We start from the raw sequence: 27740 nt of genomic DNA on the forward strand, positions 1-27740 counted from the left end.
TACATCCACTTAAGCACCTGTCACCTATAGTCGGCTACTGAAGGGGAATGCCTGCTGCTTTCCTGGTTTCCATGGGAAGGGACTTTTCCCAAGTCTCTCTACACTGCCTGCTCCCTCTGCCCTTGGGGAGCAGGAGGGACTTAACTGATTGATAAATCTTAAAAGTATACCTATCTATGTCTTAGCTGTATTTTCTTCTTCCTCTCAGAGGTGGTTTAAGCTTCAAGAACTTGTCTTCCCACCCCGCCAACCTCATCCCTCCGTACAAACACCAGCCTGGTCCAAATTGCTAGCATCTGGCATGGTAAATAAGGCTAGTCTTGGGGTTCGTTTAAGATAACCATTTGCTTCTCATTGTCCACATCCTCCAACCTGGCTTTTGTTTTGTGATAAGCAGGTTTTTAAGACATTACACATTTATTGTTTTTAAGATGTTGCACATTTAAAAAAATATATCAAATTCTTCATGGAAATACCACAAGGACTCCCTGTATAGCTACCTTTATCTCAAACAAATAAAAATGCCGTGTATTTCTTTTTTATCTTTTTTCTCCTGCAAAATCAGAGAACAGGAGGCCGAACACCGGGGGGAGTGTTGGCACCAGCCAGACGGGAAGGTGATGGGGAAAGCTGATAGGAGGGTGAATATGGTGCAAAAAATAGGTACATATGCATGTGAATGCAACAATGATAACTGTTATAACTATTTCATAAATTGGGGAATGGGAGTTAAAGGGAGCAGTGAAGGGGGTGAATTCAAGATATATTTGATACATTGTAAGAACTTTTGTAAATGCCTCAATGTACCCAGCACAACAATAAAGGAAAAAGTAAAATTAAAAATAAAAATAAATATCAAATTCTTGAAAGACAGAGTGGGAACCCCGCTCCCCCAGATACTTCATCATGGTATTCAAATATAATGAATTTATTTTAACTCTAGCTCAAATACCACATAATCCAAAGGTTCTTAATGCTTTAATGCTATCTTTGCATGGGCCCCAAGAGGTCCATGAACTCCCTGGAAACATATGGAAATCTTTGCACTTAAATTACATTTTCCTGCCCCTTCGAAACTGTTTTAAACACCGTCCAATTATTGGCAGAGAAAAATCCTAAATGAATTGCCATGTCAGATATTTTCAGCATACCTACAGTTTTAGATTACTCTCATTACTTCCACATTCCAAATGTACATAAAATGAAACTTTTAGCTGTATTTGCAGTATTTATTAATGTAAGGCTTAGCTAAATGCTTAATGCCAGCAAATTGCTTTCATATTATAGACAGTGTATCACAATTAGTTTATTTGGTTTTATTTTTTAGTGATGGCTCTTTGGCCAATTTATTATTGTCCTCATAATACATAAAAATAGGAGTTTTCTTTAAGTCTTATGCTTTTTGGAGGGTGTATTTGTGTTGATCGGAAAGGCCAAATATTAAACAATTGGTTGCATATAAAACTTTACTATGAAGGTATGGAGAATAAAGAATTCCAAATCCTACAAAATCTTGAATTGAATTAACACAGAGCCTTTGTTCTATGAATACTTAAAATGCTGAGTGAAATGTGCATGTGTATACAAAAAATATTTTAAAAGTTCAAGAAAGTGTCCTATATAGCACTGCAGGCTTGCACAATAGGCAAATTAATTAATGAATGAATTAATAGAAAAACCAGAGCTGGTCGTGGTGACAAACTTGTAGTACCATCTGACTCTGGAGGCTGAGGCAGATGGATCCCTTGACACCAGGAGTCTAAGACGAACTTGGACAGCACAGCAAGACCCTGTCTCCAAAAAACAAACAAATAAACAAAAAACACTAACAAAAAACTTATCCCAAACCAGAGATAAGAAGAATTGTTAGAACAAAACCCACATTACTAAGTAAACCCACATAAATACCAATACTAAAAAAGAATGGGCCAAATGTGAAAAATATTACAACTTTCATAAGGAACCAATCCACCCTAGGGGAGAGAAGCATATGTAACCAATACCTCGGAGGACAGACGCCATTAGAAAACCCGGGAAAGACTACACAAGCAGTATGTTTAGAATTATTCAAGGAAGGATTAAATATCTAACATTTATTTAGGGCTTAATTTGTAAAAATATAAGCTGCCATTAATGATTAATGGAGAGATTAAATGGCTCAGATAGATATGAAGAAATTAATAGTAATTCAGCACAGAAAAATGAAGTTTAAAAAGTATTTTAAGAGTACAGCTGGGTACTGGTGGCTCACACATGTTATTCTATCTAGCTACTTGGGAAACAGAGACAAGCAGGATCCTGGTAAGAGGCAAATAGTTCACAAGACTCCATCTCCAAAATAGCCAGAGCAAATTGGACTGGAACTATGACTCAAGCAGTAGAGCACCTGCTTTGCAAGCACAAAGCCATGAGTTCAAACTCCAGTACTACCAAAAAAATAAAATAAAAATTTTAGACCCAGCATCATTCAGGAATTGAGCGCAATAACCATTTTGGGGAAAACAAAAGCAAAATTGAATGAGCTTTTCAGTTACAGATTCTTAAAAAAAAATTGAAGGACAAACAAAATTGATGTAAGAAGGAAGGACTGAGCTAAAGGAAAAAATGACAAAATAGTTGGTCAACATAAGATGAATGTGTTTTCTTTTAAAATAATAAATAAACTTTGAAGGGAGGTCTAAAAACAAGGTAGATCTAAAATACTGGGCATCAATAGCATGGAGAATGTAATGGGGAAAGGAGATTTAAAATGTAAGTCCTCAAGAAGGGTAGAGATATTAACTTAGACTTTTTTTCCCATTTATTTATTTATTGGCAGTACTGGAGTTTGAACTCAGGGCTTCCCACTTGCTAGGCAGGTGATCTATCATTTGAGCCACTCCACCAGCCCTAATTTGAACTTTTTAAAGTCAAATATACATGTTCAAATTTTAATGAGTACCATAAAAAATAGAAACAATTCATAATTTTAAATCTTTAATAAGAAAAATAATGAAAAGAGAAAAATAGGGAAATGAGAAATAAAATACACTTCTTTCAAAAAAATTATAAAATGAAAACACAAAATAGGTAATGGAAAGGAAACCAAATGTATTAGTAATCATAATCATATTATGTGGACCAGTTCTGATGTTCAAACTCAGATTTTTTTTTAACTCAGGGCTTTGATTTTGCTAGGCAGGTACTACCACTTAAGCCACATGTCCAGCTCAGTAGCATTTTTTAAAGAAACTTTTTGTTTTTAAAAATTGGCTGTATGCTAAAAGAGACACTTGGGAAATGTATAAATATAGAAAAGTTAAAAGTAACTTATGAAGCTATATGAAAAAGTGCTCAATACCCCTAACCACCAGGGAAATGCAAATTAAAACCACAATGAAACATACCTTCATATCTGTTGGGATGGCTATTATCAAAAACATGGAAGATACCAAGTGCTGGCAAGGATGGAGAGAAAAGGAAGGTATTGTACACTGTTAGTGGAAGTGTGGTTAGTAAACCCATTATGGAAAAACAATATGGAGGGTCGTCAAAAAATTAAAAATAGAATTATGATATCATATGTCAACCCCACTGTAGGAATATATCTGAAAGAAATGAACTGAGTAGATCAAAGGGACATCTGCACTCCATGGTTCACTACAGCTTTATTCACAATGGCCACAATGTGAAAGCCACTGAAATCTCCATCAATGGTTGAGTAGATAAAGAAAGCATGGTATATATAAAAAATGGAATACTATTCTGCCTTAAAAACATAAGGGAATCCTATCATTTGCAACAATATGAATGACCTTAGAGAATATGATGCTAGGTGAAATAAGCCAGGCACAGAAAGTCTAAAACTGTATGATCTCACTTAAAATCTGAAAACGCTGAACTCATAGAAGTAGAGAGTATAGCGCTTGTGAAAGGTTGGGGGTGAATATAAGATGTTCAGAGGATACAAAATTTCAGTTAGACAATAGGAATAAGTTTAAGCTAACTATTGTACAGCACAGTGAGTATAGTTAATAACAACAGATTGTGTTCTTTAAAATTGCTGAAAGAATAGATTTTTAGGTGTTCTCACCACAAAAAATGGTGAAGATGTAAAGTAATACATACATTAATTAGTTCAATTTACCCATTTGACAATGTATACATATTTTAAAGCATCATGTTATACACCATAAATATACACAATAGTTATTTGGTAATTAAACATTAATTAAAGAAAAATTCATGGGAAAAGTACACTATGGCTTCTCCCAGAAATCACCAAAGGCTAAAGATTGAAAACAATACTGGAGTTTAGGACAGGCAGAAGGGATGAGGGTAGGAACAGGAACTGTTCTTAATTACATCTGATCAAGGAACTCAAGGCTCAAGCTCCTGGAGAAGGTCTTTCTCATTTCTTTCCTTGACTTCTTCCAGGGCCATTTCTTAAGGTTGAGGTCCTAAAGTTGACCTCCCTTCAGAGTGACCAGCAAGACAGCTTCAAGGTATTCTTGGCCGTTGGGAACTATAATGGCTTATTGATCTAGACATAGAATGCTCCGAGGAAGTGGCAGCTACTGTTCATGATGCCATCATCCAGGCAAGACACCCATTATCTCTTTAAGGCAAAACCATTAGGGAAATAAATAAGAGATCCATACTCTCTCCTTGCAAAGCACCTTCCTGGATGCTGAGACTTTGTGCTTGTGTATCTGATTCTTCTCCCCTGTGGTGACATTTTCACAGTCCCTCCACACTCACTCTGACCTCTGGGAAGAGAGTTTATTTTCTAACCAGGACTTCTCAATCATCTTAAGGACCTAGGAATGACCATGGTATTGCAGAGAAGTCAAGACCCTGCTGTGGCTAACATAGCATTTCTTTTACACCAGCAAAATAAAATGAATTAAACCTAAGCAGAGAAAACTAGACATACTAGACAAATATTAAACATAGGCTTTCATATAAACAATTAGTAAGAAAAGAAAGGTTAAAAACATAACACTAGTCCAACATGATGGTGAATGCTTATAATCCCAGTACTTGGGAGGCTGAGGCAAGAAGATCATGAGTTCAAGGTCAACCTGGACTACATAGTGAAACCCTGTATCAAATTTAAAGAAACACTAAACAATTTCATCAGAACTAAATAGCAACCCTGTGTGCATCTAAGACATTACTTCAAATTTTTCAATACAAAAATTGGCAGAATTACAAAGAGAAATTGAGCCATGGTCTCATAGAAATTTAACACACCTCTCTCAGCAACAAATAAAACAAGCTAAATAAATGATATATAAGAATTGAAAAAACACTGAGATAACAGCTCTCAAATAATCCCCTGTGGAGACTAACCTAAGTGCTCCCCTTGCCTTATGAAGAAATTTCCTGGGAAAGAACTAAGAAACTTATAGACTCCACAGGGACCCAAACAAGGCTAGATTTCCTTCATTCCTGAGAAAATGCCCGGACTAGAAACCTGTTGGGAGTTTAAGATACAACCTTAAAAAGGGAAAGCCCAGAGCACCATCCACCCTACAAAGAATGTGACCTCAGTACTTATGAAGGGAGGTCTTCTGCTGTGTACCTGCAGACTTCAGGGAACTAGGCTTCTAGACTTTCCACAGATCAGGGCAACTACAGGTAAAGACAAGAGTGTCAGAGTGGTTAAGGCCATGTTGGGTGACTTGAACAGTGAGTCTGGGTCCTGGCAGGTAACCTGAGTAGAGTGGATACTTTGGGGAAAGTAGAGTTTAGAATTTCTGTTAATCAGACTTCAGTGTCCCCTGACAAGGCCTTCAGAAAACAAGACTCTCTCACATGGTAAAGATTTTGGTACTTATACCATAGCTTCCCTCTTTCCAGGTTCATACCAACCAACTACTTGTTATACTTTGGATCCACAATGTCCCTCAAAGGATGGTTCCCCAGTCTGTAGAGCTATTAGGAGGTGGTGGAACCCTGAAGTTGGGCCCAGTGGAAGGAATTTAAGTCACTAGGGGTTGTGCCCTCAAAGGAGATACTAGAACCCCTGCTTTTTCCTTTCTCCCTCTTTGCTTCTCAGCTGCCATGAGGTGAACAGCCTCCTCTGCCATGTGCTCCTGCCATGCTGCTGCAGGGCCAAGATACCATAGACTAAAACCATAAGCCGAAATAAATCTTTCCTTTTTATAAATTTAATCTCTCGGGTCATTTATCCCAGTGGTAGGATGCTAACTAAGACACTCCCAGAACACATCACTTCATAGCCAGAAAGAGGCTGCTATGCTTTTAGAGCATACTGAAATTAATAACTTGGGCTGGTAGTATGGCTTAAGTGGTAGAGCGCCCACCTAGCAAGCACAAGGCCCTGAGTTCAATCTCCCAGTACTACCAAAAAAAGAAAAAGAAGATAACTCAATAGGTTGATTCTGTTAAGGATATGGGAAAGTGCAACAGGAGATTAGAAAGAAGTTAAGTAGGTAGGAATTTACTCCTGCACAAATATGCCGTGAGTCTCCACACTCAGAGGGCAGAGAGAGATTCAGTGTCTGGGTGAGCCCCTAAGCTGCTCAGCCACGACTGGAATTCCAGACTCCTAAAGCCTCTTCCTCTGTGTCAATAGTTGCCTTTTCCTGTTTATCCACTCCAGCTAATCACTATGTGCAATGTGAAAAACAGTCACCAGGCCAAAGAATGTAAAGCCTTCAGGTAATTAAGGACTCTGTTTATTAAAAAAAAAACCAAGAGAATACAAACTACACTTAAAATATTTCCCCACAAATTCTATGCAGCCATGAAGAAGAATGAAATGTTATCATTCGCTGGTAAATGGATGGAATTGGAGAACATCATTTTGAGTGAGGTTAGCCTGGCCCAAAAGACCAAAAATCGTATGTTCCCCTCATATGTGGACCTTAGATCAAGGGCAAACACAACAAGGGGATTGGACTTTGAGCACATGATAAAAGCAAGAGCACACAAGGGAGGGGTGAGGATAGGTAAGACACCTAAAAAATTAGCTAGCATTTGTTGCCTTTAACGCAGAGAAACTAAAGCAGATACTTAAAAGCAACTGAGGCCAATAGGAAAAGGGGACCAGGAACTAGAGAAAAGGTTAGATCAAAAAGAATTAACCTAGAAGGTAACACACATGCACAGGAAATTAATGTGAGTCAATACCCTGTATAGCTATCCTTATCTCAACCAGCAAAAACCCTTGTTCCTTCCTATTATTGCTTATACTCTCTCTACAACAAAATTAGAGATAAGGGCAAAATAGTTTCTGCTGGGTATTGAGGGGGTGGGGGGAGAGGGAGGGGGTGGAGTGGGTGGTAAGGGAGGGGGTAGGGGCGGGGGGAGAAATGACCTAAGCCTTGTATGCACATATGAATAATAAAACAATAAAAAAAAATTTCCCCACATGCAAAACAAATAGATGTGAACCCCAGTTATTAGGATGACCATCCTGCTGCATATTATGTCTAGATGAAAATGTCAATCAAACAGATTTTTGAGTGAAGTTTGCTGAAATTTATTTTTGTTATAATTTTAACTCTTCAACAAAAGTCTCTGCTTAAAATGTCCAGAAATGAAGCAATCAATAAACTAATTGAAAACCTACAGATTTTTGTCAGAATCCTAAAATATATGTTTATTTATAATCTCAATGACATATAATAGAAATAAGATTTCCATTTGTAAGAACCAAGGCATTAAAAAATAATAAAATCAAATTTTAAAAAACAACCAAGGAACTTACATTTTCCATAAAGAGCAAGGCCAGACATACACGTTATAGCAGATGTTTTGCCCTGGTTTTTATTCATTTGTTGTGTGTTCATTTCTGCTATTTCTTCTTTCCATGCTCTAGGGTAGAAATCGACAAACCTTGTCACTAAGGAGCCAGATAGCAACTATTTGCAGTGTTATGGTCTACACGCTTTCTGTCACAATTACGCAGTTCAGTCACTACAATGGCAAGAAAGTTGCCATAGATTCTTGAAAACGAATGAGCTTAGCTAGATTCGGCCTTGGGTAGTGGTTTGTCACATCTCTGCTCTACAATGCAAATCATATTGCATGGAAGCACTGGAAAACTAGCCAAATGAAGTAAATGGTCCAGACCAGTTGACTGGCACTGTTATACACAATTAAGTGTAATTTCTTTTCTTTATGACTTATTTGTATGCTTCGTCCTCATCCGTTTTGAGGACGGGGAATACTTCCCATATCTAACAGCTCTAGAATTTGACACATGTCCCAGAAGGAAGAACATGAGTTTAACTGTCAAATAGATCAGAATTTGAATCCTGGTCTTGCCGTTTAGTAGGTGTGAACATCAGACATGTTATTAACTCCAATCTCTGTTTCCTTATCTGGGAAAATGGAGGGAATGTCCTCTTCATAGAATTATGGTGAGGATGACATGGGATCATATATGGGAAGCACACAGTAACTGAGGAGTTCTGCTCCAGGTCCACATCCTGCTTGACCTCTTAGGCCTGTCCATAGGCCCTCACAAGGCTTGGTCTGGCACTGCTGGGGTATGGGGACTTGAACCTGGTCAGCATAGTGGAACTGTCTGGAGTGTGTTACAGCAGAGGACTGACTCCTCTCCCTTCTCCTGTCTTTGGGCCAGCCATGCACTTATGTTCCTTGGCTTTCTAGGCTTTTCCATTCCTTCCCAGTTCTTTCCACCAAGACCTTACCAGGAGGTCTAGGCTAAAGCACTTTTCTTCCCTTTAAATCAACACTTTCCACTCCTAGCTTTCCTCTCCCTTCCCCCTGCCCTTCTGCGGCCACAAAAAGCTCTCATTTCCAGATCAATTTCTTATCTGTGATGCTGACCCTCACCCTTGCCATTTTGTGAGGGACACTGGGAATCAGTGCCTTCTTTTTGCCTCTTTCTTACTCAGTTGCAGTAAGTGAAAAATGGTTTGAATGCAACTTTCTGTTTGGCTTATTGTCTTCATTGACCACCTGGACACCCAGCAGCTCAACAGTATCTAAAAACAAAAATTAATTCCCAACAGAGTCACTTGAACCTAGGGAAGGGTCTCACATATGCCACCCCCTGACAAAAAATGTGGGGGGCAGTGCAATAGTTCCCAACCACAGTACACACTAAGGATGTGTTAGAGTGCCTGCCACCTCTGTCACTCAGGACATGGGACTCCCTTGAACTAAACTTGAACTTCTACTCATATTTTTGCATAAACATGAGTCTACTTTAAAATACCAAGCATTCCTTTTCTTCTTTCTCTTTATGTTCCAATTTATGGGTTTAGAGGTAGGCATGAGTTAAAGAATCAGCTGCACACAGAAGCTGGAAGACATTTGCCATATTAAAATTCCTATTACTCTTAAATTTGTACAGACATAGAGGAAAATGAATCAGGTGACACATGATACGTTTCTTGCCATTACAATGCAGTGCTAGATACTGTTTTCAGAGAGTGAAACTCACCATGCATGTGATAGCAGCATATGCTGGATTTAAGATGCATTATGTCTTCTGTGCTACAGATAATTTGTCATATGCAACCCTCTTACAATAGCTGAACAGGGTACATAAAATTCACAGATATCTTCAAATCTAAGTGTTTACTGCTGAAGGATTTCATTATAAATCCCACTGTACTCATTTCAGCAGAGCGAAATTTCTCTAAATTGACTAAAATTAAATAATTGGTTATCTCTTAGGCTTCAGACTCCTGGCGATTTTACTTCTAATCTTTTGGAGAAAAGAGAAAAAGGTAGGAAGAGTTGTTTTCTCTTACAAGAAATAATTTGTACAAATCCCAGAATTAGAAGTTAGAGTCCAAATTCAAACCCAGCCTAACTCCAAACTTTGCTGGTTCAGTCAGGCTGTCTCCCATGTGTCCTGCCCAGTCCTGCCAGTCCCCTAAGGGCCCGGGAAGCAGCAACCTCCTTGCATGCCATCCCACTTTTAGGATTGTAGGAGAATGGATGAGACAGTTAACTGCCAGGGAAGCTATGAGATAAAAAGGTCCAAGGAGTAGAGTTCCTTTGTTTGTGCTTGGCCTCGAAAGTGGCTGATGGTGCCTCAGGATGAAGGCACCATCCTAAGGCACATATGGCTTCACCACCTCATTCTTCGTTTTTCTTTTCTTTTTTTCTTTTTTTTTTTTTTATTGGTGGGGATGGGGTTTGAACTCAGGGCTTCCCACTTGCAAAGCAGGTGCTCTACTATTTGAGCCACATTTCCAGTCCATTTTGCTCTGGTTATTTTGGAGATGGGAGTCTTATGAAGTCTTATGAACTTATTTGCTCTGGCTGGCCTCAAACCACAATCCTCCCACTCTCAACCTCACAAGTAGCAAGAATTACAGGCAGAGCCACTGGCACCTGCCTTCCTCATTGTTTGTTTTCCTTTTTTTAATTTTAATTTTGGCAGTACTAGAGATTGAACTCAGAGCCTCAAACCTGTACTGTACCACTGAGCCATGCCCCCAAGTCTTTTTGCTTTTTGTTTATTTTTCAGATATTGTCTTATGCTAACTTTGCCCAGGCTGTCCTTGTATTGAACTCCTCCTACCTCTGCCTCTCAGGTAACTGGGATTACAAGTGTTCTCTACCATACCTGACCCTCACCTCCTAATTCTATTTGTGTTACCTCTGTTCTTCTCCATCAGAGTGTCTATATTTGTTTTTTCAGGGATGAGAGGTTCTAAAACTTTCCATTTGATTTTTAAAAACATAATAATTCTACACAAGCATATTCTGAATCATTTGGATAAGCATATTATGACCGAGTGCTCCATGAGATTTTTTTTCAGGCTTGTGTGTGTGTGTTCACACTCCCATTTATGTTGCTAAGTGATGGCGTCCAGTGACAATATTTAGGTCTAAATGCACTCCTTCCCAAGCAAAGGGGCCCAGGGACGTGTGTTCTCAGGGGTCTTTAAGTTCTCACATAAACCCCTTAGCTCTTCTCTGCCTGTAGGCAAGAGTAATTACTGTTCTTTTCTCAGGAGCATTATCTAGAAGAGTATCACAATTCTAAAAGATTTTATAGGATAGACCCAAGATAGTGGCACTGTCTCCCCCTCCATCATACACATTTCAACAGGGGAAAGCAGACATTTGAAAGGCGACAAATCAACTGCCATGGTGGGGGTGGATTTATCTCCAGCTCCAAAACAGTGAAGAGCAGAGGGAGCCTTGCTACAGAAACACCCCAGCCTCCTGTTGGTCACCTATGGAAGGAGCAGTTGGTCAGATGCAGCCCCACATATCCCCTCCCCACTCCAGGCTGGGTGCAGAGAGCCTAGGTTGTGTTGGTACTCTGCCCCTCCTTGCTGGGAGTGTTATGGTGCTAGGCCTGGGACCGGGTGCAAAGGTCTGATTGTTGTGGAGTTCACTATTATTCACTTATTTTTGGTGCTGAGGATGGAACCCAGCATGGAGTTCTCTATTACTAAGCCCACATCTGGATACATGCTTCGTTATCTGCCCCCATAGATATTAAGATTTTTCATCTGCCTTACTCTTTTTTCTTTAAAAAAATTACATCTTATGTCTGTCATGCATATGCCACCTTCCCATTTAGCTAAGAAAAAGGCATTTAATTGGGTAACAGTTTTGTTTTGTTTTGTTTTCCACAGAGGAATGCCACAACTGCTACCATTAAGAACAGCTGCAGACCAGTAGCTGTGGAATACCTTACTCTTTTGTTCTATGGCATTATTATTTCAGAATTTGGTCTGAGAGGAGGGATGCCTTTTTCAAGCCCTCTCACAACCCCATAGCATCATTTTAATTTTAATATATTTACTTTGAAGATAATTTTAGAGAACAGGAGTGATAGCACACATCTGTAATCCCAACTACTCAGGAGCCAAGGCTGGACTGAGCAAAAGCACAAAACCCTATCTAAAAAACAAATTAAGCAAAAGGATTGGGGGCATGGCTCAAATTGTAGAATACTTGCCTATGTTGGAATTAAAGATCCTCTGGTGCCAAAAACAGACACACGAGAGACAGAGAAAATCTTGACAAGGCAATTTCTTTTGATCAAAAGGGTGCAAGCACATATTCACTCCAGCTGAGCAGACACACAAGCACAAAATGGCTGTTGCTTCTCCTTAAATCCCTGATTCAGTTGTACCTTCTCCTGACCTGGGATTTCCAGGTCAAAGTTTCACAATCTATCTCCATTGGCTAAAAGGCTTGGGGGATGGGTTAGGATATGCAATTTAGCAGAGGATTTTATGGGGAATGGGACTGTACAAGAATCTGGAAGAAGAAACAGGAACACTTTAAACAATGCAAGTCACCTAAGATGGTAACCAGAGGAATTTTAAGCAACCAAGGAGGTGACATATACTTTGATAGAAAAAATTGTTTTTCTTACACCTAAACAGCATGAGACCCTCAGTTCAATCCCCAGAACCAACAAAAAAGAGATCATTTTATTAATGTTTATTTTAGTAAGATTCTAAATATATTTTAAATAATTTTTTTATTTTTAAATATCTATTTCATTTTATTTTTCCAGGATGTTGCACTGCTAGCCTACATCCCCAGCCCTAAAATATTTTTATTCAAAATAATGTTCTTAATTAATTAACTAACACTCGCTAATGTAACAAAGTATTTTTAAATATAATATGGATTAAGTATTTTAATAAAATTTTTTTTATCTACTCAGGAGGCAGATATCAGGATTGTGGTTTGAGGTCAGCCAGCAAAAAATATTAGTGAGACCCCTCCTATCTCAACAAATAATCTGGGCATGGTGGTATGTGTCTGTCTGTAATCCCAGATACTCAGGAGGATCACAGTCCAAGCTGGCCTGGGCAAAAATGTGAAAAATAGCTAAAGCAAAAAGGGCTTGAGCAGAGGTCAAGTGGTAGAGGCCCTGAGTTCACACCCCAGTACTACCAAAACAACTTTTTTTAATCATTAAAGCAGCTGATGGGAGGCCTTCTGTTTTTCTCCACCAGTTTCTGCCGAAGGATGAGGCTCGAGACATGATACCATTATGTGCCACAGAAGATAGCAGTACAAGTTCCCCTCAGCTCTCTTCACCTTGAGCTCTGTTTCTATACGCAGTGGCAGGTGATTGCTACGATGATGTCACCAACATGACCTGTCAGTTTTGTGTCAATTATTTGTTTAACAAGGGCTAGAAGGCTTAATGCAAACTTAAAACCAGTTTCTCTGGGGAGAACCTGCTTTACAATCCAATGATGGGGGGATTTGTTCTATGGCAATTATGTGCTTTACAGGACTTCCAAAGTGTATTCTGTAGAGTGTAGAACTCCAGTCTTTCAGGGTAGAAAGCAGTGGCCTGAGAAGGCAGTGCTCTAGGCTTTATTTGCATGCTTGTGAACAATTAAAATTAAAGGGCATTGTGTAGCTAGTATTTCCGCCATTAAAGTGGAAACAAACAAGGGGCCCTTCAATGCTAAAGCACTGTGGCAATAATGATGAGTTAAGCACTGAGGGTCACAGGGATGAGATCAAAGGTCACAACGCCAAGACGTTAAAAGGCGAAAGACAAGATCTTAAAAGGATGCTTAATCAATGACAGCACTTTGCCACCAGTTCCCTTTTCTCCTGGATGTTACAGAAGAGATAAAGTGAAATCTGAGAAAACTAAATCTCCTGGCACCTATGGGAGCCAGTACCATATGCCATATAACATAAAAGGGACACTTTCATGTCCTTGCAATTTGTGAGCAGTCAGGGAGAGAAAACTTATTTTGATCTTGCCAAAATGACAGAGTACATGAGAAGTGAAAGACTAAAGCAAGCAATAAACACCTAAGGAGAAAAAAATGTTTCCAAAAGATTTCTTCTTTAGAGAGAATCAGTTTGGAGGGGAGAGGGTTTCACTCTCTCTGAAACAAAATTCCCCGAGTACATTTATTTATTCATGAGCTATACAGAATGCTTTGGGCTGCCATTCTCACCAAACAGGCCATCAGAGACTGCTGAGAAAAACAAGCTAATTCCAAGAGTAGCCAAAGTGACAGGTAATTAGCAAAGTAAATCAGCTTGAATAATGATGTACATTACATTCTATATAAATGTAGACAATCCTTACAATATGCATGCCTTTGTTTCACAATATGCATGCCTTTGTTTCCTTTTGCTACCCGTCATTGAGAGCTTCCAATCCTATATAAATAGTGCTTCTGTCAGAGAAGAGTCCTAAGGTAATAATGTCTACTATTTATTGAACACCTTGGCACTTCTGTTCATCTCAGTTCATCTTGATCATAATTCCTCAAGGTAGATTCTATATCCATTTAATAAATGAGGAAAATGATCCTCTGAGAGATTTGGAAAGCAGACCAAAGAACCAGAATTTACATCCAAGGTTATTCCCACTAAAGTTTAAGCACTTTCAATTCTATCTCAAGCCACTGTAATGCTGTCTGCTTTTTGTCATGGAGTGACGTTAACTTCTGTTTTTGTTTGTTTTTTCATGAACACAAGTTAAGAATTATTAATTCATTAAGGAGTTCTATTATCAGATGAGGGATAAGGGGTTTCCCTCAGCTTCCCAGTATTCATGCAACATCACAGGTACTTGAGAGCCATGTGTGAAAAGCATTTCAAGGTGATTCATGACAAGGAGAGTTGCACAAGATGGAAGTTTTGGTGAGGATTTGTTTTAGTATGACAGTATAAAGTTGTAGCAGTGGGGGTAAGGGAGAAACATTTACTGCTCCCCATACAGGAAATGAAAGTAAATACTCCAAATGATGGTTCTTATCTGTAGTATTTATTCTTTCTGAGCTGGGGGAATATGGGCTAGTTATGCCACCTAGCAACCTGTGATCATTAGACAATGAATCTGGGTACCAAAGACAGATGCTAAAACATGGAGATGTAAGCTAGAAGAACCCAGACACAGGAACAGTAGGTGAGGTTTAGGACTTTCTAACATGCAAGACATGCCTTTCATTTTTCTGTCCCTCTACCCATTCAAGGAGCCTTTCAACTTCAAAGAGGAAGACAGACACAGATAGCTCTTGTATGTCTCTCCATTCTTCCAACTTAATATCTGAAAGGAGGTGGGAAGGGAGCTAACTGCTCTGTTATTTCAGTTTTTTCTTTCTTGTTCCAATGTCTGAGTCTTGCCCTTTTAATATTTAGTAAAAATAATGTAATTTTCCTGTCTTCTCATCTGTCTATCCTGTCTCAGCTCAAGGGAGGCTCTTGCATTTTTTTTCCTGGGTGAGCCTGGACCGCAATCTTCCTACCTATGCCCTCCTCTAAAATGGAATGACAGCTGCAGGCCACCAACCCAGGGCTTAGTCCTGTTGATGGGGCTTAATCCAGTTAGTGAGATGGGGTCTCGCTAACTTTTTACTCAGACTAGCCTCAACCTGTGATCTTGATCTCGCCACCCCCACCACCAGTAGCTGAGATTATAGCTCGAAGTCACTGTGCCCAGGCTTATTTTTATTTTTTATCAGTGTATATTAATTGTACAAAATAATAGGTTTCACTGTGACATTTTCATAGGTACATAAAACATATTTTGATCATGTGATGTTGACTTCTTGATGGGAAATACGAAATAGGTAAATATCAGCTACATACTAACTCCTGCTCAAAAAAGGATTCCAGTCACAAATTGTAAAAATTATATGAGAAATTCTTGAATAAACTGCATTTGTAAAATGCATAAGACTTGGAAAAATGGACACTAATAAGTAAGTTTTTTGTGCACTTTTTAGGAAAATCAGAACAACTTCCCAGCCATCTTTCCCCATTTTCTCCCTCCAGAGCAGAGCATTCTGCCACCTTCTGGCCACAGAAGACTCTCCAGCCCAGGTAGACCAGCTGACCACATAGGGTCAGTTCTATGGAGTCTCCCTCTTTCCCTAGAATTTCTCCAACCCCAGTCTGGGGCAGAATTTCCAGTCTGATAACAAAAAAAGACTTAGAGTAAGATAGCAACCTTCTCTGACAGAGGGATTTGCATTACCCATAATGCACCACATTACGCAGATGGGAAAAGCATTGTCATTGCCTGTATCAAAAGGAAGCATTACGAGCTCTTACAGCCCTTTCGTGGGAAGGCCCAGATTTAGCTTTACTACCCTTTCCTCACTGGCTGAATTCTATCCTCTGCTTGGGACCTGACTTGTTCTTCTTGTCCAACCATTTGCAGTCCTAGATTTGTTGAGATGTTGAGAGAAAACGAGGTCAGAGTGTTTATGGCAGCTTCCAGGCCCCACCCTAGCCCTAGCTTGTCTCAGAAACAGGCAGACAAAACCTAGATAGAGTCATCTATTTCATTTACATTTCTTTCCACTCTTTAGAGTTATTTTAATTCTTTATTATCACTGATCCACAATTTTTTTTTGGTGGTACCAGGGTTTGAACTCAAGGCCTCATGCTTGCTAGGCAGGTGCACTACCACTTGAACCACTCCACCAGCCCTGCCTATTTTTATTATAGGAAAGTTGTTCAGGCAAACTAAGAATGAGATTGCCCTGCCTCTTCAATATCAAAAGACCAAAGTTATCTTCTCTTATACTTTCCTCCACCCCTTGCCCATTTCTGTCTATCTGTAGCTTCATAATACAGATTAAGGATCACTACTGCCAAAATCTAAATCCAAAATGCTCCAAAATCTGAACCTTTCTGAGGGAAGACATAATGCCAGAAGTAGAAGATGCCAAATATGACCTTATGTGACAACAAGTCACAATCAATATCAGGCACACTAAAAAACGGGCATAAAATTACCTTTATGCTATATGCATAAGGTGTATATGAAACAAAATGATTTTCAAGTATAAATTTGGGTCCCCTCTCCAAGAAATCTCATTGAGTATATGTAAATATTCCAAAACATTGTAAAATCCAAAATCTGAAACATTTCCAGCCCCAAGCATTTCAGATAAGAGGTGCATAGTGCAGAATGTGAAATGGAGCAGTTCAGACTTCTCCTCCACCACACACATCCCAGGGATAAACATGAGGCTCCACAGCCATGCTGACCGCCACCATTTAGCAGCCATGTGACCTTGGCCTAGCTACTGAACTACTCTTGGCCTCAGTGTCCCATCCATTGAATGAGGATCATTAATCTTCCCCATCTCATAGAATTGTTGTGAAACTGATATGAAAAATCCAGGAAAGGTATGTACTTTAATACCTTGTATTTGTATGTGTTCAATAAACATTGCTTCCATCATAACTCCCAATGGCTTTTTTCTAGTCTGTGCTTCAGAGAGGCCTGAGAGTCATGGTGTTGGAATTTTAATCAGTGTTACATAATAACTGGGGTTTTTATGAAAGGGTTTGATGATCATGAGCTAGTTCCCAAGGAAATGATGCTTTCTGCTGGGACCCTCAGAGACAGGCTGTCCCCAGAGGCCAGACTCAGGTATACACAAATGTCTTCAGGTCTATCAAGAGTTCCCAGCTCCATCAAAGTCAATCTTCCACCCACTTTTGTTACCAGATGGGTTGTCTCTGGGCAGAAGATTCCTAGGCACTTGCTTCCCATGTGAGAAGAATCCAGGCAAGACACAGAAATGTAGTACAGTTTACTGAAAGTGAGGGGAAGTAACTGTAGAGAAAGCAATGATGCTCCCATACCCCCCAAGTGAGGTGGGATAGAAGGGCAAGATAGAAGGATGTTGTATCTTTGCAAGATGGGCTAGGGTAATTGACAGGTTTTGATTGACAAGGTCTTACACTGAACAGGAAAATCACCCTAAAAGCAGATTATAAGGACACAAGAAGTTGCTAGTTAAGCCATAAAATGGGTCCAGGGCCAAGATAAAAGGCCCCATGCAGAGATAACCACCCATTCCTGCTTTTCTTTGCCTCCTTCTGTAAACGTACTTCCCGACACAGGTCCCCACTGCTCCCGCCTAAACAAACCCTGATCCCTAACCCTCAATGTGAGCCCACCTATTAGGGACCTGCACATCCACCATAACTCTATCCCTTGCACTTCCCTATAAGAATCCTGTAATTTCACTGCTCGGGGCCCAGAATTTTGAGTATGAACTCATCTCAGACCACTGGTGTCCAATAAAGTCCAAGTTCTACTTCTCTGAGTGTCGCTTGGCTTCTCGTCAGACAATATTTCTGCAACATTTCTGGAGGCCTCAGTGAGATCTGGCCTCTTGAGCCACTGGTCAGCAGCTGGGCTGCACAGGAGTAGGGAGGGACTTGGGACTGAATGAGGCAGCATGCCACCCGACAGTATTCCCGGTCCTCCTTCACACTGGAGTTCCAACCCTCTGAGCAGTCTTACCCCTACTGGACTCCAAAGAGAAGTGGATCAACTCGCCTAGTAATTTTTTCCCGGACTCAGTAACCCCCAAGGGGTAAGTCAGCCCTCAGTCAAGTTCCGTCTCAGTAGGCAGAAGGGGAGCCTGATCAACTCCCAGAAATCTCCAAGAGGAATTCTGCAGATCAGGGACTTCCCCAAAAAGGGGGGGTGGGTAGGAGGAAAAGCTGTAATAACTTCTGGTGTGAATGTGCATGTGAATGAGCGGCCTGATTTGTACTCACTTCAGGCTCAAGTTTGTGGCTCCACAGCTGAAAATGTATGGAGTCGGAGTGGGTTTGTCCTGCGATTCTGTGGTGATCCTCATATGGCTTAGGGTGGCATCAGGGAAACCCGATTCTGAGTCACAAGGCTGACCCCACCATTGATGCTAAAAGGCACTAAGTTCCTTTGGGATGCAGCCAGGCAGACATCTGATTAGTCTCTTCTCTTGAAGGGGCACCCACCCTTGTCTGTCTTTGCACCACCAAAGCAGTGGGAATACATAGGATGGGTATAGAGAACACCTCTAACTGCCATGGGTGGAAGTTCCTCAAAACCCATAGTCCTAGAGTGTATGCTTAAACATCTTAAGAAGGGATTTTTGGGAGATTATGGGATCAAAAGGTCTCCTAGGAAGCTGTGCACACTGTGTGAGTTGGAGCGGCCCACTTTTGGGGTCAACTGGCCCCCTGAAGTTACCCTAGAATTGCCCACTGTCTGGGCCATTAATCAGGTCATAATAGGAACCCCTGAATTCCCAGATCAGTTCCCCTATATCAACTCCTGACTTCAGGTGGCTCAGACCATGCCCCCTTAGGTCTGATTCTACTCCAACAGAAAGGGATAGAGCAGAGTTTTCATGGCCCAGTCAATGAAGCCTAAAGACCAGAAGTTGACCAAGCCTGTTCTGCAAGGGGATCCAGAAGATGAACCACCAATGCCCCTGCCATACATTCCCAGCATGCCCCCACCATCAGAGCAGCCAGTGCCACCTCTCTCAGACAGTCTGCCACCTTCAGTGAGTACCCCTCAGCCCCATCAGCAGCCTCCCAGTCCTAATGATGTCTCACCCATTCCCACCCTGGAGTCCGAGTCCACAGCCACCTTCACTTGTCCCAGTCACTGGCCCCTCAGGCCAGGACCCCAGCAGATTAGTGCTGATGGCACAGACCAGCCCGGGTGCTCTATCCTCTATTACCAGCCTTTCAGTACAACTGACCTCCTAAATTGGAGGAAACACACACCGCTTTATTCAGAAAAGCCCCAGGCCATGATCAACCTAGAATCCGTATTTCAGACCTATCAACCTACTTGGGATAACTGCCAACAGAACATCCTGACATTTTTCAATACAGAAGAGTGCTGGTGAATCCTGATGGAGGCTCACAGCTCCAAGGGTAGGCCCCAGCAGGAACCTTAGATGCAGAAGCTTGGGGAAAAGAGGTAGCCCCTGATGCTTGGCCTACCTGGGACTTCAACACAGCAGAAAGACGAGGAGTCGTCACCCAATATTGTACCAACCTCCTACACAGGCTCAGGATTGGAGCCAGGAAGCCAGCCAACATGTCCAAAACTGCGGCAGTTATCCAGAAACCAGAGGAATCACCAACTGATTTTTATGAGAGAGTCTGAGGCCTTCTGAGTGTACATCCACTTTGATCTAGAAGCACCAGAAAACCAGCGGATGATCAATAAAGTATTTGTGACCCAGTCGTATGCTAACATTTGCCAGAAACTTCAGAAACTTGAAGGCTTCACTGAAATGAACGCCACCAGCTATTAGAAGTGGCAAACAAGGTCTTTGTAAATTGGGACCACAAGGCAAAACAAGAGGCCAATAAAAGAATGAAAACCAAGGTGTCTTTATTGGCTGTAGCACTGGGGAAGATGGACCCAACCAAGCAGTCAGCTCTGCCATGGAAGGGGAGACCCAATGGAAGAGCCCACTTCAACAAGACCAATGTGCCTATTACAAAGAGATTGGTCACTGGAAGAATGAATGCCCCTGATGCAAGGACCAACATTAGAGCCTACCAAGACTGCTTCAAGAAAGAAGACAGTATGGAAACCCAAACCAGAGGCCTGACTTCATTGGCCAAGCAGGAATTGAGTCAAACTAGGGAAGACCAGGCTCCTTACTACTAGGCCCCTGAAAGCCCACAGTCAAAATGAAAGTGGGGGCCAACCAATGATCTTCATGGTGGACAATGGTGCTGAGCATTCTGTGGTCACTAAACCTGTGGCTCCACTCACTGACTGCAGGGTCACGACAGTCAGAGCCACCAGGACTCAAACTACCTGGCAGTTCTGCCGACCCCAGACATGCCAGTTAGGAGGACACATGGTGACTCATGAATCCCTGTACCTACCAGAATGCCCAATTCCCCTGCTGGGAAGGGATTTACTAACAAAGCTCGGAGCCCAAATCACCTTCACCCAGGGAAGGCCTACAAGCCTTACAATGAGAGAACCAAATGCCCTCATCATGGCAGTGACTATGCCTACAAAGGTGAATGGCAGCTCTACTGCCAGGAAAAGGGGGACCCAATGAAGCCTATCTGCTTGCTGGAGGAGTTTCCTGATGTCTGGACTGAAAATGGGCCCCCCAGCTACCATGTGCCCATAATGGTAGATCTTAAACCTGGGGTCTCCCTGATAGACAGAGGCAATATCCAGTGCCACAGGAAGCATGCCTGTGAATTCAGGCCCACCTACAGTGGCTGAAGGATGCAGAGATCAAGTGCCGATCGCCATGGAACACCCCACTGTTATCCATCAAGAAGGCAGAAGGAAATGATTACCGACCTGTCCAGAACCTACAGGGAGTCAAAAATGCTGTTATCATGTTGCACCCAGTAGTTCCTAACCTCTGCACTCTCCTGAGCCTTCTACTGCAGCAAGCAAGCTGGTTCACCTGCCTGGACCTAAAGGACACTTTCTTCTGCCTCTTCCTGGCCCCAGTTAGCCAGCCTCTGTTCACCTTTGAATGGGAAGGCCCCCATACTGGAAGAAAGACACAAATGGTCTAGACCAGGTTGCCTCAAGGACTCAAAACCTCACCCACTTTGTTCAGGGAAGCCCTAGCAGCAGATTTATTGACTTTCCTGGAAGAAAACCCAAGATGTACCTTGCTCCAATATGTGGATGATTTGTTCCTGGCAAGCCACAATCAAGAGAAATGCTGGGAGGGGACAAAGGCATTCCTAGCCTGACTCTCTGAGGTAGGCTACAAAGTTTCCTGGAAAAAGACCCAAGTTTGCCATTAAGAGGTCTGATACCTCAGGTTCGTCATTTTCAGAAGGACAATTGCTCCCTAGGTCCAGAAAGCAAAAAGGCCATCTGCTCCATTCCACAGCCAAAGACCAAAAGGGAGGTCCAAGAATTCTTGGGAGTGGCAGGATTCTGTTGCATCTGGATAGCTGGGTATTCAAGCCTGGCCAAACTGCTTTACTAGGCCACAGCAGGCTCTGGAAAGGACCCTCTAAACTGGGGACCAGACCAAGAAAGAGCCTTCCAGGAGATAAAGAGACTATTAACCAGCACCACTGTGCTAGGTCTGCCAAATGTAACGTAACCATTCAATCTCTTCATCTGTGAGAAAAATCACACAACTCAGGGTCCTCACCCAAACGGTGGGACCATGGCAGTGGCCGGTGGCTTATCTGTCGAAGCGCCTGGGCCCAGTGACCTCAGGGTGACCTCCATGTCTTCTGGCCCTGGCTTCCACGGTAACCATAATCAGGGAGGCTGACAAGCTCACCCTGGGACAGGACATTAATTATACCCCCATGGAGTTGTGGCCCTAATGAATGGTCAGGGACATAAATGGCTGACCAGTTCCAGAATGGCCCATTACAAAGGACTACTATAGAGAATCCTCAAGTCAGACTTGAAACTATGAACCTTAAATCCTGCCACTTTTCTGCCAGCAGAGGAAGGGCCCCCAGATCATGACTGTGAAGAGGTAATGAATGAATGAAGTGTACTCCAGCAGGCTGGACCTAATGGACACCACCCTCTCAAATCCAGAGCTCGAACTCTTTACAGCTGGAAGTAGCTTTGTCCAGGGAGGACAATGAAAGGCTGGGTTCACAGTCACCACTGCTAATGACATCATGCATGCTGAAGCCCTACCACAAGGATGGTCTGCACAATGAGCTGAACTTTGGGTGCTGGTCCAGACATTGTGATATGCAAAGGGAAAGTGGGTGAACATCTACACTGATTCAAAGTATGCCTTCGTCACCCTACATGTGCATATACATGGAAAGAGGACTGCTGATTAAAAACAAAGAAGAAATCTTTCAACTGCTGGAAGCAGTCTGGGATTCATCTCAGGTGGCTGTTATCCACTGCAGAGGCCACCAAAGCAGCACAGACTACATCAACAGAGGAAATCACCTGGCTGACCAGGCGGCAAAGTGAGCAGTAGACCTAAGTTCCCTTGGAGTGCTGGAGCAAACCCCCAAACTTCTGCTGACTCCAGAGTTACCCCCGACCCTGAATTACACCAAGGAGGAAGAACAATGAGCAAAAGATGAAAAAGGAATAAAAGAAAAGGGGGTGCTGACAAGAGCCCCCCTTTGCCTGACCAGAGACTCTTTGTCCCCAGTGCTATAGCAGCCCCTCTGGTAAAACAACAAAACAAGCTACTAATGCACTCGGGGAAAACTGCTGGACAAATACTATTTCATTCCCAAGCTCCCCACCCTGTGTGCCCAAATAAGTGCTAGGTCTATTATATGTGCACAAAACAATGTAAATGAAGGCCCTAAGCCAAACCCTGGGATACAAGCAATGGGCACCATGCTTTTTGAGGACCTGGAAGTGGACTTCACAGAGGTCAAGCCCTGCCAAGGATACCGGTACCTCTGGTCTTGACTGCACTTACTCCTGGTCCTTGTCTGCACTTACTTTTCTGTTTTCACACAGAAAAGGCATGAGAGGTAATAAAGGCCCTCTTGAGAGAAATTATCCCCAGATATGGGCTCCCCCTTTCTATTGGATCAGAAAATGGACCAGTCTTCATGGTAGAGATAGCCCAGGGCTTGGCTAAAATTTTGAAAATAAAATGGAAGCTACTCTGAGGCATACAGGCCTCAGAGTTCAGGGAAAGTAGAGCACATGAATCAGACCCTCAAGACCACTTTAACGGAACTCTGCCAAGAAACACAATCCCCATGGATAGACATGCTGCCATTGGCCTTGCTCAGGGCACACTGTAGCCCTAGACCCTCCAGCTGCTCACCCTTTGAGATTCTCTATGGCAGGTCCCCTCCCATAATAAACAGGCTAAGAGGGGACCTCAGGCAAATTGGAAATCTAGACATGTCCTGACATCTCCAGAACCTAGGAAAAACCCTACACCACATCTCCCAAGAAGTCTTAGAAAGGACCCCAATCCCCATGGGTAATGAGCCCATCCCCACCAACCTAGGGATATGATATAGGTAGAAGATTGGGGAAAAAAAAGAAAGAAAGAAAGAAAAGAACCACTCCAACCAAGTTGGACAGGTTCCCGTTTAGTAATATTAGCAACTCCCACAGCTGTTAAAGTTACAGGTATCACTCCCTGGATTCATCACTCCCAAATAAAGAAGGCAGCAGCCCCTGCAGACCCTAATGACTGGCAGGCTGTCTGCGATCCAACTAACCCCCTCAAATTGAGGTTCCAGAGAATGTCACAGTAGTGTGCCATCACCAGAGAGAGTTCCAGCCCTGCTCCAGCCACCTCCTGGAAACTGGCTGGTCAATGCACGGTGGAAGTCTGAGGATTTGCCCACCAGGACATAAATGTATTCCCCTTTCTGACACCCCTACCACATCCTGATGATTAGCATTGTTGGTACACTGTTCACACTAGGATTGGCCATCATTGCTCCCCAGAATTGGAACATAGGCCAAAGAATACTGCTGGCCTCCTGTTACCTCCTCATAGAAGGAAGCCTTACTGATATTTGGTGCTATCTATAGCCCAGACCCCAGTGTCCAGCGTGAAGCCTCTGATGTGCTTTTGCCTTCTGACTCTATTACATTTTAAGGTTGTCCCATCTAGAGGCTGGGATAACTGCTCAACTTGTGTGAAACCTCTCTCCCTCCAGGGAAAACTGAGGTATGCCTTTACCTATTACCAATACCTGTCACCAGCATGCAGCACATCAATTTCTGAGTGTACCAGAGGGGGACAATTTACTATAAAGGAAAACTGACAGAATCCTGCAAGAACAAAGGCTATAGGGCAGACAGTTTGCTGGAAGAAAGACAGAGACCCCTAAAGGCATGGAATGAGGAAATGACAGGGGGAAGAAATAAACCTCATTATGTATGGGCCCCCTCCCTGACCACCCTGTCCCCATGTCAGTCTACAAAGGGAAAAGCCAAGATACAGGGAGGCCATCCAAAGATGATAGTCATCCAGACCTAGAGGGCTATGAGCCTATAAAAGACATTGATCTGCCACCACCATGACCCCGATTAAGGCTTCCTTCCAGGACAGGGAACCTTAACTTTCCAAGATAACTTTCCAAGTTCCCAACTGTACAAGCTATTCAATACAACTCACTGCCTCCTTAACCCACCATTGGTGGGTGATTATTGGCTCTGTCTGTCCTCAGGTCCCCTCCATTATGTAGCAGCCCTTGTGAGCCACCTTAGCCAGGGTGTGCATGATGCTACTCCCAACTGTACCAGCACTAAAGCCAAAGTAAGCAATATACAGCTATCTCAGAGGGCCCCTAATTGTATCTACAATTCAGGAGAAAACTATCCAGTGGGGGACCTGGCTGCTAGCCAATGTGCCCAAATCCAAAAGTGTACAACCACTGCCATTGGATGTACAGTTGACAGACCATGGTGCAGAGCTCAGGAACTTTCTTTGTATGCAGGACCTTTGCTTATCAGTGCTTGCCAGCTAACTGAAAGGGCATTTGCACATTAGCATTCCTCACTCCCCAAATAAACATAGTGCCTAACAATCAGACTCTCCCCATTCCTTTGACATCCCATACATGGACAAAGAGATCTATCCAATTCATACCTTTACCAATTTGATTAGGAATAATGGCTGGAATAGGTACAGGCACAGGAGGAACTGCATCATCAGTCTCCTATTATAATCTATTATCTGTGGACCTAACAAATGCTATAGAACAAGTGGCTAGGTCCATAATGGCCATGCAGGACCAACTGGACTCCCTAGCATCATTGGTCCTTCAAAATCAGAGAGGGTTGGACTTACTCACTGATGTAAAGGGGGTCTCTGCCTCTTTCTAAACAAGAATGTAGCTTTTGTGTGAATCAGTCAGGAATAGTCAGAGACATGGCCTAGAAATTACAGAACCAAGTCATATGTAGGAGACAAGAATTATCAAATTCCTGGAACAGATGGAGTGACAGCTGGAATTGGGCCTCATGGCTTCTCCCCTTAGCTGGTCCTCTTTTCAAGCTCCTATTGACCCTTTTATTTGGCCCTTGCATTCTCAATGCCATCACTCACTTCATTAGCTCATGAATGGAGGCAATGAAGTTAATAGCTCCTGGTGACCCAATACAGACCCTTGGGACAAGAGGAACATGATAGAATCCTGAGAACCTAGGGACGATGCAGGTTATAAGCACATGAGAAGTTGCTAGTTAATCCATAAAATGGGTCCAGGGCCAAGATAAAAGGCCCCATGTGGAGATAACCACCCATTCCTGCCTTTCTTTGTCTCCTTCTGTAAACAGACTTCCTGACACAGGTCTGCTGCTGCTCCTGCCTAAACAAACCCAATCCCTAACCCCTAATGTGAGCCCACCTATTAGCGACCAGCACATTCACTGTAACCCAATTCCTTGCACTTCTCTATAAGACTCCTGTAATTTCACTGCTCAGGGCCCAGAATTTTGAGGATTAGCTCATCTGGGACCACTGGCATCAAATGAAGTCCTAGATCTCCTACTTCTCTGAGTGTCACCTGGTTTCTCATCAGACAATATTTCTTCAACAATACAACATGGAGCACACTGGGCATAAACTTATGCTAGCTAGCTCTCAGGTATTTTAATTACACGTATAAGGTGTGAGCAACATTCATGGTTTAAGCAAAGGGCTTTTACCTGAGAGGTAATCTGAGGGCAGAATTTCCCCCAAAGCTTCCTGTTTTACAATTTAAAACTGCAAAGGATTTACAACTGAAAAGAAATTTACAACTACAAAGGATAGCATTGGGCTGAGATAAAGAGTTTAGCATGAAATGCCTATGGCACCAGAGTTCCAAAATCTCTATTGCTAGCCATCCTCATTTTGGCCCCTGAAAGCCTTTTATGTAGTAGCAGTGTTCTTCATCCTTAGTTGGAGATAGTACTTAAACCATAAAACCTCCCTTTCTGCCCAGAACTATGAACACTCTTCTTTCCTCCTATAGTCCGTCTCAGCACAACAGTCAGTGAAGAAGAGGTGGGAGCCCAAAGCAGGAAAAACAGACTCCTGCTCATTTTAATCTGTCTGAGTATGAGGCCAGATTGGTGGCATCTCTTCCTGCTATCCCTTCCAAGTGTGGTAGAAGAATGTCCTCATCTTTTCCTTGTCATAGTTAACCCCACTGGAACACAAACAAGGAAGGAGAGATTGGCCATTCTATAAGGTGGCGCAAGGGAGGAAAATGCTGTCTCAGTGCAAGATTCATATCCTCCAAGCCAACAGAAAAGTCCTCTGTGTTAGTGAAGCAGTGTTCATAGAAGCAGAGGTTAAAACAGAAGAAGCCTAAGGCAGACAAGGTGGAGTGAGCAGGCCAGGGCAAAGCATGGCAGGGTGGGGCAATGAAAGACAGAAAAAACAACAGCAACAGAGAAACAGTGGGGAGAGACCACTGGGCCTCCACAAACTCTGCACCTTCAGTTTTCACGTAATCCTCGTCCATGTGAACACACAGATTTGCATGCATTGCAAGCCCTTTTATGTGAAGTTTTTACCAGGACACATTGGTAGCGTCTGATAAACCTTTGAAAAGTAGCTCAATTATAGAATCTTAGTTTCCCTGTCAAAGACAAGAGATTGGGAAGGAATAGTTTAAAGACATTTCAGAACCAAAACAACTGAGGGAAAAACCTATTTTTCATGTATCTTTCTTAATAGCTTCTAATGAGTTTTACCTGCTGGTAAAACTCTACACACCATCTGAACAGTGGCAATGAGCCTTCAAATTTTATTGAGAGAATATGGTCTTCTGCCCTATGTACAGGACAGTTATTCTTGTAGGTACATATACATATATGTATATATATATATATATATATATTTTTTTTTTTTGCCATAAAGAAGACATCATGCATATATAAAAAGAATGTCAAGTGTTAAATAACAGGAAAATTCCAGAGCATTTTCAGACACAGTACCTGGAACAGAATCACCTCTAATTTTAGTTACTTCCTTGGGTTCATTTATTGCTGTCCCTCATCCTGCCCTTCACCAATTTTCCCCATAATAAATGTTAAAACTACTGAGGAAGAAGAGATGGAG

The 27740-nt window shown here is 42.2% G+C and overlaps 1 long non-coding RNA gene and 1 other non-coding gene across 2 annotated transcripts in view; both read right to left on the reverse strand.

Moving 5' to 3' along the window:
- The window catches only part of LOC141416915 (uncharacterized), a 191039-nt gene that overhangs the window by 86836 nt on the left and 76463 nt on the right, over positions 1-27740 (reverse strand). The gene's annotated exons all lie outside the window — the stretch shown is intronic.
- Positions 11498-11642, reverse strand: LOC141417095 (small nucleolar RNA SNORA41). Its single transcript, XR_012441715.1, has one exon. It is a non-coding gene; the product is annotated as a small nucleolar RNA SNORA41 (small nucleolar RNA).

Source organism: Castor canadensis, chromosome 14 (genome assembly GCF_047511655.1).
Source record: "Castor canadensis chromosome 14, mCasCan1.hap1v2, whole genome shotgun sequence".
Lineage (NCBI taxonomy): Eukaryota > Metazoa > Chordata > Mammalia > Rodentia > Castoridae > Castor > Castor canadensis.